The sequence below is a fragment of the Elgaria multicarinata genome, chromosome 9 (genome assembly GCF_023053635.1).
Source record: "Elgaria multicarinata webbii isolate HBS135686 ecotype San Diego chromosome 9, rElgMul1.1.pri, whole genome shotgun sequence".
NCBI classification, from domain to species: domain Eukaryota; kingdom Metazoa; phylum Chordata; class Lepidosauria; order Squamata; family Anguidae; genus Elgaria; species Elgaria multicarinata.
In genome coordinates this window covers 59147696-59160721 of record NC_086179.1, presented here as the reverse complement: position 1 = coordinate 59160721, position 13026 = coordinate 59147696, and positions in this window count along the sequence as shown.

Here is a 13026-nt window from a genome sequence, read left to right as displayed (position 1 = left end):
CTTTTTGAGTACTTTCCAATGTATTAGTTCCACTGTTTTTAAAAGACTTGTTTTCCCTCTTGTTCTTGAATGATCCATTATAGTTCTAATTATTTTAACATCTTCAATTGTTCATCACTTTGGGGGGCTTTTCTGGTGACTCAAATACTTTTTCTGAAAAGATGACTCAGAAATGCTTTTGTACAAAAATAAAATAAATATTATATAAGTGTGTGTTGAAGGAGAAGGCAGGGATTTTGGCTGTGAGAGAGTGACTTAGGACAAACCTGCAATGTAATCCATTGTTAATAGTGCAGGTTAGCACTGAGGCCTAACGGAAATCTCACCCTGTACTCACACAGAAAAAAATCCCTTAGGATACAGCAGGGGTCCCCAACTTTTTTTCAGCTGATGGGCATATTTGGAATTTTGAGTGTGTATTGTGGTTGCTCTCACAAAATGGCTACCCTAGGGGCACCTTGGCCATTCATAAAATGGCTGCCATGGTGAGCATGGCTGATCACAAAACAATAATTTGTTAGAAGGCAAACTGGTGATTAGGGATGTTGTGAGAGACCATGGTGGGGGTGGAGTCTGACAGACTCCCCCCAGCCCAACATCCTGGATCCTGCTCACTGAACATCTGCTAAGCAGGTCTGGCAGCCGCCCATCCCCATAGGAAGCCACAAAAGCGATTTGAAGATTTCCATAAAGTAATGTTGCTCAAATGGCAGCAGTAAAGGTGCCATTTATGCAACATTCATTCATACCATTGCCTGCACTGGCTAGGGCAGATGGGTATTGTAGGTCATAATGTCTGGAAAGCCACAAGTTGCCCACTCCTGATTTACACTCTAGATAATGTTAGCTGTTTCCAGAGGTAAAATCTCTCTCCAGTTGACTTCAAAACAACCCCATTTAGGGTTAAGCTATATGTTAACTTTGCTGCATAGTTCTTGGCTTGAGTGTAGGGTGGAGTTTTGTTAAGAAATTGCAACACCCCTCCCCCATCTGGAACTTAGCATCGGGAGAATAGGTTTTAGCCCTTTGCCCCTCACTGTAGTCCCAATCCAGATTGGGCTAGGCCTTGCACCTACAATTTGCATTGAAAAAACAGAAAAGAAAAAGGATCCAGGTAGCAATGGTTTTCATATGAGAGCACACAAAATAGTATCACAGCATAGTCCTGCAAATCATAACAGCTAATTCTATTGCTATACGTAAGCCAATACTTAATCCATGTAAGTCAATGAGTTTTTCTACATTTTTTTTTTTTTTATAAAAACAACCCAAAATCCCGCTGCCTTACTGAGGCTTTCTGCTTCCACTTTCTTTCTGGGATTACAATTGGTGCCATTACACAGGTGGCCATGTGGTTGGAATTGAATACTTTCACTCTCTGCATGTGCCATTCACTTCAATGAAACAGTGCCATCTAATGGCAAAATTATAGTGCAATGCCACCTTTACAGGGGGCGATTTTGTGCATTTTTTAAAATAGCTGATTATCTGTCAGTTTTAAAGCAAAATAAGGTGGGAATCATGGGAGATGTCCTGGGGGTTGATGACATCATCCAAAGGATCCACAAACATCTGGGAGAGGCCAATCACAAGCATGCAATAAATTTATTTTTATTTATTTATTTTTTATTTTATTTATTTATCACTTGTGTAGAAATGCTTGGGTTCAAAGAAGACAATTGACTATAGTGGTTAATTGACTATGGCGGTATAGGAATAATTTGCCTAAACCCAAGCAAACCATACCTGTGGATTGGGGTATGAGAAAGCAATAATCACACATGTCAAAACCTGACTTTTCTATATAGCTTGACATGCACAGCTAGCACAACATACATTTCTTACCTTCCCTATGTATTATTTTTCCATATTGAGCATGTGCAAGACACCTTCCTTTTGCTGCAGTTATTCTGTTGGGATATTTTTTATTAATGCTCTTCTCCTTTGTCTATGTTGAAAGAAAGGAAAAGGACTGCGAGGATGAAATGTATATATAGCATTGCTATGACCCAGTTTGAGAGCATTTCATATCATGAACAACACACTGTGTGTTATAAAAGCCAAGTGTCACAATGGATCGCATGCCCAACTTGCTTACAAGAGATGCATTTTTGCCCCAAGGGTGAAAGTTTAAAGCCAAAGGAAACCTGGATATGTCATATATTTCATCTGACACTCAGAAATGGGTAGAGGGCAAAAGGGAAAAGTGCAACATGTAGCTAAAAATAAAATGGCCTCATTTATTTCTTTAAAAGGCAGAGATGGCTCCCATGGCTGATGTAGATTTAAAAAAAAAAACATTGGCAATGTTGTGTTTTATTAAGCATTGAGCCTGCAACTAGACACAGGTCCAATTCTGCACAAAAATATTTTTGGAGATCACATCTACTTATCTAACAATTTTACTTAAAAATAATATTACAAACTAAAACGGATCATTCAGTAACTATTCCTGATTTGCTGACTAGTGCCAAATTGTCATATTTTCACTGCTTTTACATGCCTTTGATCAAATTTTTAATAGTGGAAAGTATCAGCTAATAGACACATTGGAAATCAATATTTCAGATACTAGCAGCATTGTTGTGTATCGTATGTTCAGAATAACATAGTTCCTTTTACATAATAGGCATTTTATTGCATTTTTAATTCTCCCTTGACTCAGGTGCCTGGAAACTCTGGCATGTGCTGAAAAAAATGAATTGATCAATTTCTTCACTCATAATAAAAATGAGGCGGAAACTAGGGATGTGCTCCGCTCCGATTAGGAGCGTAGAAGCAGTAGCGGATTGGCCTGCTCCGCCTTACCCAGAGGCGGAGTAGGAGCGGACCGCGGACCCCCTAGAAGCAAGGCGAAGAGAAGCGACCATTTTTCGGAGCTCCGAGTTCAGTCGGAGCGCTCCGGTCGCCATCTTGAAAACATTTCGCCATAGGATTGCATTGCGGCAAATAATCGCGCATAACTACGTTGTTTTTGAAGCTATCGTTCTGGAAATTCTTGTGCACAGAGAGTCGTGGATGGGGGTCATTTTGAGACCACTCTCACCTCTCTGCGTGCTGTGGTTCACGTGCAATATTTTTTTAAAAATCGGGTCAACCGCGGGGCTCAAACTGCGTTTCGGCTTTTCGCCCATAGGATTGCATTGAGGGAAAGAATCGGGGATAACTGGGGGGGGGTTTAAGCTATCGTTCTGAAAATTCTTGTGCACAGAGAGTCGTGGATGGGGGTCATTTTGAGACCACTCTCAACTTTCTGCGTGCTGTGGTTCACGTGCAATATTTTTTTAAAAATCGGGTCAACTGCAGGGCTCAAACGGCGTTTCGGCTTTTCGCCCATAGGATTGCATTGAGGGAAAGAATCGGGGATAACTGGGGGGGGGTTTAAGCTATCGTTCTGAAAATTCTTGTGCACAGAGAGTCGTGGATGGGGGTCATTTTGAGACCACTCTCAACTTTCTGCGTGCTGTGGTTCACGTGCAATATTTTTTTAAAAATCGGGGTTTGGGTTTTTTTTTTTTATTATTATTATTTTTTTGGAAGCGATGACAGGCACATTCAACTCCCAATCCTGATGAGAATTCATCTCCTCAGAAAGCATCCTCCTCCAATCCCAGCGTTGGAGGGGGGACTAAGGCAGACCCACCCTGAGAACTTTCTGTTTTGTGTCTCTTTGTGGGTTGGCGTTCGTGGAGGGAACACTTACTTAGCTAGTGCTCCTGCTTTGGAGATAGATTAATTTAATATAGGTTTAGTTTGGCGCGTGTGTGTGTTTGTTTGCTTCTTTCTGACTTGTAGCTTAGTTTGCCCTGTGTTTTCCCCTTACTTTGATTTAATATAAACTTTATTTTTGAATTTTGGAGTGTGTGGTTGGGTTGGTTGCCCCCCCCTTCCCTGTATTAAAGCCTGACTGTTCTGCTTTTGTGAAAGCTTTCTTTTGAAAGCATACACACACTTTTTGTCCCATTTCCCTACATTTATATTCTTAAACATATTTTATTATATTCTTTCACATAGTCCATTAGTATATATTCTCATACATATTATATTAGTATTCATATTTTGTTCTTCTTATAGTAGTGGTTGGTTCTTTTTCCCCCTCCCCTCTCTTAAATCCTGATTGTGTTTCCTTCTATCTTCTATATACCAAATATACCAAAAAAATTGGATTCTCTTTTTCTTCTCTGTGTAACTTCGACGGAGTGGGCTGCTTTTGTCAAGTTCAACAGGCAGCCACAGATTGAGCATTTTGGGGAAAGCATACGCACACCATTTCCCTATTCTTAAACATATTATTATTATATTCTTTGACATAGTCTTAGTAGTCTATTAGTATACATTCTCATACATATTAGTAGTAGTATTCATATTTTGTTCTTCTTATAGTAGTGGTTGTCCCATTTCTTGTCCCATTTCCCTACATTTATTAGTAATATTCTAAAACATATTATTATATTCTTGTAGATATTCTTAGTAGTATATTCTCATACATATTAGTAGTAGTATATTTTATTGTTCTTGTCCCATTTCCCTACATTTAAACATATTATATTCTTCTTATACATATTCTTAGTAGTACCTTATACATAGTATTAGTAGTATTAATATTTTGTTAGTCATCATGAAAAGAGAAAGCAGGCGTGCTGAAAGCAGCAAGGCTCAGTCTGCCAGCAGGGCTTCCTCTCCTCCTGTGAAACTCAAACGGGCAACTCCTTGGCTGACTGCTCCAAAACAGAAGCAGGACAAGCAGCAGGCAGAGCCACTCTCTTCTGCAACTTGTGCCCGGCGTTCTCTTTTTGAGGGTGGGAATGGGAAAAGTGCCCGTTTGCAAGAGGCACGTGGCAGCAGTGCCATTAGAGGAGGAGGAGTATCCCCAACTCCTTCATTCTCCTTTCAGCCCACGAGCCCGCTGATGGACCTAGACGAGGTCCTCAGCACAGTGGAGGGGGGGGAGGAGGAGGAGGCGGTGGGCCTCCAGGATGTGGGGGCTGAGGAGGAGCAGCAGCAGGCCGAGGCTCTCTCCCCAGTCTCATCCCACACCCCTGTTTCTGTGGCAACACCAGAGAGCTCAGGCGGGCAATTGGTGGTGTCACCACAGAAACGAAAGACAAGCATCGTGTGGGACCACTTTGAGTTGGGAGCGGATCCCCGCTTTGCTGTCTGTCGCCACTGCAAACTCAGCCTAAGCAGGGGTTCATCGACAGGGCATTATGGAACCAGCAGCATGAAGATGCATCTTCATAGGCAGCACCAGGCGATCTTGCTGGGGAAAGAGGCGGGCAAGGCGACTGGTTCCAGGGGAAAGCCGAAGGCTGCTGCTGGCACTGCCACTCTAAGCTCTCCATCTCCCATCCCCACAAGGGTTAGGCAGGCAACCCTGCAGGACATGGGGTGGGGGAAGTATTGACCCACAAGATGGCGTTTTCCAATGCCCACCCAGGGTGCTACTGTGTTGGGGCATCTGCCGGGACTGACTCCTCCCCAATACTAGATCTATGACATGTCACTCTGCCTGCCCCTCTGCTAGCCTGTCCTCCTCGGTGACCGACTCGCTGGGATGGTTTGCGTTTGCAATGCGTGACTAACTGCAATGCTGGCTTAGAAACCAGCCATCACTTCCTTGTGCCCCCAGAAATGCCCGCAGCCTGCCTGCCTGCCTGCCCGCCTCCCCCGGGGTGCTGCTGTGGTGGGGCATCTGCCAGGACTGACTCCTCGCCTACTCTGCCTGCCTCTCTGCCCGCCTGGTGCCTGGTTTGCTCCCAATCGTCCTCCTCTGTGCCCCTCAAGGCGTAACTGCTGGCTTAGAAAGAAACAACCAGCCATCTTTGCCTCACTTTGCGCCCACTTATGGGTTGGTTTGCTATGCGTTAGTGCTCAAGCCATCCTTGCGGCACTACAATGCATGCTGCCTGCCTGCTTTCCATTGATGGTGCTATATAAATAAATAATAATAATAATAATAATTCTCCCCTTCCCGCCTTGCAGCGATGGTGTATGTGTCTTGCTTTGACTCAGGGGAGAAGTCCTTCCTGCGCTCACTTAGACTTTATCAAATTCAATAATCCCTTTTTCAAATGTGCCAGAAGATTTAGGGTTATCTCGTGGCATGTTGGGATTGCCTTGGAACTGGCCCCATTGAGCTGTCTGCAATTGCAACTTTAAATCCCTGACATACTGGAGTGTTCAAATTTCAAAAGTTCCCCTAACATCAGGGGATGATGGGATTGCCTTGAAACTTGGTGTCCATGGGGACACATGGGTAAGCTGTCATGGGACCAAAGGATAGGTTTCTAACGTGCAAATTGACGTAGTTGTAGAATGGGACTTGATTTGGGGTGAGTTAAAAAGTTTAAGCCGCGCCAAAAATCAGGGGATGATGGGATTTGCTTGCAACTTGGCGTGCATGTGGACACATGGATAAGCTCTCCTGGTGCCGAGTTTGAGGTTTCTAACATGCAAATTGACGGAGCTATCCCAAGGGGTGTGAATGGGGTGCCCGATTTTCATAAATTCCCCAAAAATCAGGGGATGATGGGATTGCCTTGAAACTTGGCGTGCATGTGGACACGTGGATAAGCTATCATGGTGCTGAGTTTGAGGTTTCTAACGTGCAAATTGACGTAGTTGTAGAATGGGACAATTTGGGGTGAGTTAAGCCATGCCAAAAATCAGGGGATGATGGGATTTGCTTGCAACTTGGCGTGCATGTGGACACATGGATAAGCTCTCCTGGTGCCGAGTTTGAGGTTTCTAACATGCAAATTGACGGAGCTATCCCAAGGGGTGTGAATGGGGTGCCCGATTTTCATAAATTCCCCAAAAATCAGGGGATGATGGGATTGCCTTGAAACTTGGCGTGCATGTGGACACGTGGATAAGCTATCATGGTGCTGAGTTTGAGGTTTCTAACGTGCAAATTGACGGAGCTATCTAAAGGGGTGTGAATTAGGGTTATGGGAGGTGCGTTAGAGGGTAGAGCCGCGCCAAAAATCAGGGGATGATGGGATTTGCTTGCAACTTGGCGTGCATGTGGACACATGGATAAGCTGCCCTGGTGCCGAGTTTGAGGTTTGTAACATGCAAATTGACGGAGCTATCCCAAGGGGTGTGAATGGGGTGCCCGATTTTCAAAAATTCGCCAAAAATCAGGGGATGATGGGATTGCCTTGAAACTTGGCGTGTGTGTGTATACGCCCATGAGGTGTCATGGTGCCAAACGTGAGGTTTCTAACTTCAACGGAAAAAAAGTTGTTTACTTTTTTAGCTTTCAATGCAAGCCTATGGGGGGGCAAAAACGGAGCTCCGGATCCGATCCGGAGCTCCGGGCGGAGCGGAGCGGAAGTGGGCGGAGCGGGGGCGGGGCGGAGCGACCCGCTCCGAAAAATGGCGGATCTGCAAGTGAAGCGGAGCGGGGGGTCCGTGCACACCCCTAGCGGAAACATAAAACCAATTGTCCTTAAAAAAAAAAAAAGACTTTTGTACTACTAAGCTATCCCATGAAAAACTTCCTGACATCAATTTAATACATTTTCTATTTATGTCAAAATATGTTCATTGACAATTTTCATTCCCATACTGGTATCACTTCTATTTATATGACATCAGTAGGGTTCAGGTTTGACCTACAAAAAACTGTGCTTTCATACAGTAAGATAATTAGCAATTAGTTAATAATAACAACAATAATAATACAAATGTAATAATTTGTCACAACTGTTTTATGAAACAGTAAAACATGTAAATTGGGGGGGGGGGAGATTATACCACAGTATTTTCATGAACAATTTACCACAATTTTCCCCCCCATGACTTGGCCTAGAACTGGATATCTTGGTTTTATGTTCATACTGAAATTCCCTTTAAAGAAAACCTTTTCAAAATAGTCTGGATCATACAATGTAACAATTACTAATTTATGAAGATAAACTTTCCTATGTGTACTCTTCCAGCTGTACTCCAGCTATTTTAGCTCAATTTAAGTATTTATTTATCATTTTATTTACATGATTTATATGCCATGCTATAGCCAATAAGATGACTGAGCAGCGGACAATAAAAAGAAAGAAAAAAGAATCAAAACACAAAATCAATATTTAAAAAACAAATTATGCCAATAGAACCATAGCTGGTGAACTAGGAAAGATTTGTTTAATTAAAAATTAAACATTAAACATTTTGTTTTCAGCAGCTGCTGAAAACAAAATGTCTGTTTTCTCATGAACAACCTTTGGTTCTTGTCCCGTCCTCACTCAGTCAGTCAGTCGACAAGGTGAGTAATAGTCTCCTCTACTCCTTCTGAAATATTTAGGAAGTGAGATTTGAAAGGTCAAAGCTGAGAGAACCTGACAAAATATGGGGAAAACATAAAGAATTCTGTGGCCATAGGGTGGACTAAGGGTCTCACACAGAGAGAGCTGAGAGACTAGACTGAGGAGGCCACTGTATGCTGTTTTGTTCCTGGACTTGCAAATGCCAAGAACGGTGTGTTTAATCATTTTGTCTAGCTAAATATTAACTTCTGACTAAGGTGCTGAAAAGATTGTAAGTGACACCCCAAAAGCATACAGAGACTGAATCAGAGCACACAGAATTGTTCACAGCAGCGAAATAATTATATTTGCCAATGTGGTAGGTAGAAAAGGTAAATTTCCTTGCTCAAAAGGAAACTCCCCTATTGCCCCCCCCCCTCACTCCACCCCACCCCATTAAGAGGCGAGATAACGACAGTGTCTCCATTCTCTTAATTCTTATTTGGTCTTGACTGAAAACTTCCAGACTTAAAGCTAACAGGCAGCGTTTTGCATTTGACAGTATTTTTCATATCAGTATTCAGGATAAAATAATAGAATTTGTTACTTTACTAACATAACATCACAAGGAAGGGAACAATACCATTCTTTGACTTTTCTATGATATGTCTTTCTGATATTCAACTAGTTATAGTCATGGCCAACGAACAAGAAACTGGGGATGGGCGTCAGATTTGGCTGAAACGGAACTAAATCTGGCACCTTCAGACCATTTCTGATGCTTTCCAAGGTAAAACAGGCTTCTCTCTGAAACTACCAGAAGCAAAGCTGATATTTCATTCACAATTTGGGCTTTGGAAAGGCAGACAGTGTGTCTCCAAAAACAGCACCTTTTGCTTCTCTTCCTTTAAATTCTGATGGGGGTGGGGAGGGTATTGAATGACTGATAGGTCGACCTTCTAATCATAGGGAAAATTAGCCCTATGTGTTACTAGGGTCTCTCCAGTCAATGCATTTTTGGGGAGGCAAAGATGAGACTGTGAGAGAGCCATTCTTCTTTGTACTTTTGTACAAAGTAATTTTGCCCATTACTTAAATAATTTCAGCACCATCAGTTGAGAACAGCAGGCCAGCCATATGATTGCAATACAGGGATTGTTGCAGCCACCAACACCATGACCTTACTCATTTTGTTCTTTGGCATAAAGGATTTGGTAGTGAGCCTATTCCAACATAGTAGGAATAACTCAAGAATAGGATCACACTGTTAGAGAATGTAGTATACTTATTCCTACCAGGAAGATTTTACTAATGAAATAGAACCATAATATTGCAGTCAATTGAAATTCATTCCAGCCCCTTATAGTTTCATGGGAACTAGCGGTTTTGCCAAGTACCACATGAAAAGAGAATCCCATCTACAAAGACATATAGCAAGTTGAATGACGCATAGAGCAGCTCTTTGCATATCTTTATGCAGGGGGTGGACCCGCTAAGAAAACCCATTTAGTGCATGCACTCATTTAAAAACCTATTATCATTCCTAAGTTGAAATAATTAACATCAATGAATGTAATACATTTTTAAGTATGTTTATGTGTTCTCAGAGGGGAAACAAAACAGCAGCAAGTAAAAACAAAAATTAACCACAGAAGCAAAGACGCAGAACAGCATGTATCGACTTTTAAAACATGTTACATCGATTGGAGAATAGAGTTGGCACTTACCAGCCAAGCTCCTGTTCCTATAACTTCTAGGACCATTCCAGATAATTGGCTTATAGCACAACAAAGGCATACTTAATTATTGCTAATTTAATAGGGTTATTTTCCTTGTAGGGAAAATGGCAAAATGTTGTTGCTGGGATAAATCCTGCATCTCCAACACTGGGAGAGCCATGTTTGAGCGCACTGTGTCTCCAGTTGTGTGTGTTAGTGCTGTGCTGAAAATTTCTCCCACATATTTTTCAACCATTCTCATTTGATTTGGTAGAAAAGAAATTGCTTTTTGAAAAGAAATGCAAAGGAGAAGACATTCTGAAGAAATTCTCATGGGTTGGGTTTAGGGTTCTTGTGTGTGCCTTACTTATGAGGTGGCCGAAGAGTGTGTGCAGGTGTCTTGTCTTTCATGGTACAATCATCTCTCTGGAAAGCCTGCTTGGTTTTCTGCACTTCCTGGCCAGGGAAAGACATCATAAGGCTTCTGCAGATCAGGAAGTGCAGGCAGCCTGGGAGATTATAGATTAATGGAGAGATGAGTAATAGAAAGAAAAACACAAATTGTACCCTCAAAAATGCCACAAGAAATTCAAAATAATTTCTGAGAATGTGCTGGAATTCTGTGCTCACTTTCCTAGGGGGACAGGGAATCCTTACTAAACATAATGGGGGCTTAGTTCTGAGTAGGCATGCTTAGGACTGCATAGATTAGCATTATATCTCCCGTCCACATCCAACCTCCCCCCTCAAAGCCCCTCCTATTTTTAATGCTTTCTGTTTATAGGAACGTAGGAAGCCACCTTATACTGAGTCAGAACCTTGATCCATCTAGCCCAATATTGTTGGCAATGATTGGCAGCAGTAGCTCTACAGGGTTTCAGACAGGATTCCTTCCTAGTCCAGGGACTGAACCTGGGACCTTCTGCATGCCAAACATGTGCTCTATGACTGAGCTGCAGCCCTTCCTATTACTGGTTAATGGCAGCTGGCAAACAAAACAGCCCCAGCTCCTCTGCAACCATGTAACCCACTTTTCTCAGAGATTGAGTGAAGAGGTGAAGGGGAAAGAAACCCTTGTTTGTATGAGGTGAATTACAGTTCAGAACTTCTCTTGCCTACCAAAGAGAATTGTCTTTAAGAATTCCCTGAGATATGCTTTGGGAAGAAGGAAGAAGTAAAGAAGAATGGTGACTGGAAGCAGAGAGAGAATTCCCCAAGCCAAGTGGCTCATTTAGAGGTAGCACCTCAGAGGCCTTGAGGCTGTGGAGGGTTTGTACGGATTGCACACACTGAAATTAACTTTATGAGGTGAAATGGCATTGGCTGAGGGCTTTTTCTTGCTTTTCTATAACTGTAAAATCTGTTTAAAAGCCTCAGCACTTGCTCAATCATGATATTACATAGCCCTAACCCTCCCTTTTGGAATCATCTGAGGCCTGCAGCTTTTCATTGAGAAATGGAAGTGGAGAGGGAGAAATATTTTTGCGGAGGCTGATTGAATCCTTTGCTGTGCTGAAGCTACTAAATTTCTGCAGAAGCCAAAGGTTCCAGTTTGGGGCAGTAAAAGCAGATGTGATGTGAAATACCAGTATTTCACATGGAGCTCTTCCTGCCCTTCCCTCTCCCTCTTCAATATGTCATTGCAAGCAAGCTCCCAGCACTGGGCAGTAAGAGCAGAAAAGTAGAAGAGAAAAAACAATGAGCAAATTGTGGAAGGAAAGGTGGCCATCTCCCTTCTAGTTGCCTTGCTAAGGGAGCGAGTCCTAAGGCCTCCTTAGTAACTGCAAGGCTACTGATCTTAGAGAGATGCAGACTGGTATGAGGCAGATGATGGCAACTGGGGCAGCTCAGAAGATCCAGGGCAGAGCTCAGAAGATCTGGGGACTGTGCCCAGGCAGCATCCCCTAACAACGCCCCTGATGGGTCCCACAATGCCTACCCCTGCCCTATCCTTATTTTGAAATCTCTTCATTGGCTTCCAATTCACTTCAGAATCCAATATAAACTTCTTCTGCTGACCTTCAAAGCTTTTCACGGTCTAGCTCCTTCCTATCTCTCCCCTCTCATCTCACACTATTGCCCCGCTCGTGCTCTTCGTTCCTCTGATGCCATGTTTCTCGCCTGCCCAAGGGTCTCTACTTCCCTTGCTCGGCTTCGTCCATTTTCTTCTGCTGCCCCTTACGCCTGGAACGCTCTTCCAGAACACTTGAGAACTACAAACTCAATCACAGCTTTTAAAACTCAGCTAAAAACTTTTCTTTTCCCTATAGCTTTTAAAACCTGATGTTGTTTGGACTCTATACTGTTAGTTTTACCCTACCCTGTGCCTGTTCACCCTACCCAGTGCCTGTTTGCATTCTCTTTCCCTCCTTATTGCTTTACTATGATTTTATTAGAATGTAAGCCTATGCGGCAGGGTCTTGCTATTTACTGTTTTACTCTGTACAGCACCATGTACATTGATGGTGCTATATAAAATAATAATAATAATAATAATAATAATAATAATAATAATAATAATTAATATTGCAAGGAGGACCGCTTTAGCCCCAACCCCTCCTTTCAAGTTTCCATTGCCCTCCACAAGTAGGGGGGAGTGGAAATGTGTGAGGGGATGGGGCTAGAACATTCCCTCTCCTTGCAGATTTACTTTCTAACCACTGAATGCATGACTAAGGCATCTGCCTAGTGCTGCTATCTTCTTTCCTCTCCAGCTGTCTGTAGCTCTCTCTGTCTTAGACTGATATATACATTGTTCATAGTGAAGTCTTCACAGCTCCAGGCACAATATAATATAAAATCGGTAAGGTCTGCCATAGTTTGAATACTAAGCAAGTCTCCTATTAGTCATGTGAAGCCTAAAAACATGTCATTCAGGAATAAATGCTTGCCCAGCCAATGTAGGTATTTTCATAACCTGTCATCTGTTCATCAGCATAAGAGATCAGTGAGTTTCCATACATGTGACTAGAGATGGATGACTCTGTCAAGTTCAATTCTGCTGTTTTTTGTTTTTCAAATATTAAGTTTGTTCTGTTGTTTCCTTATCAGTTTGCATTTCT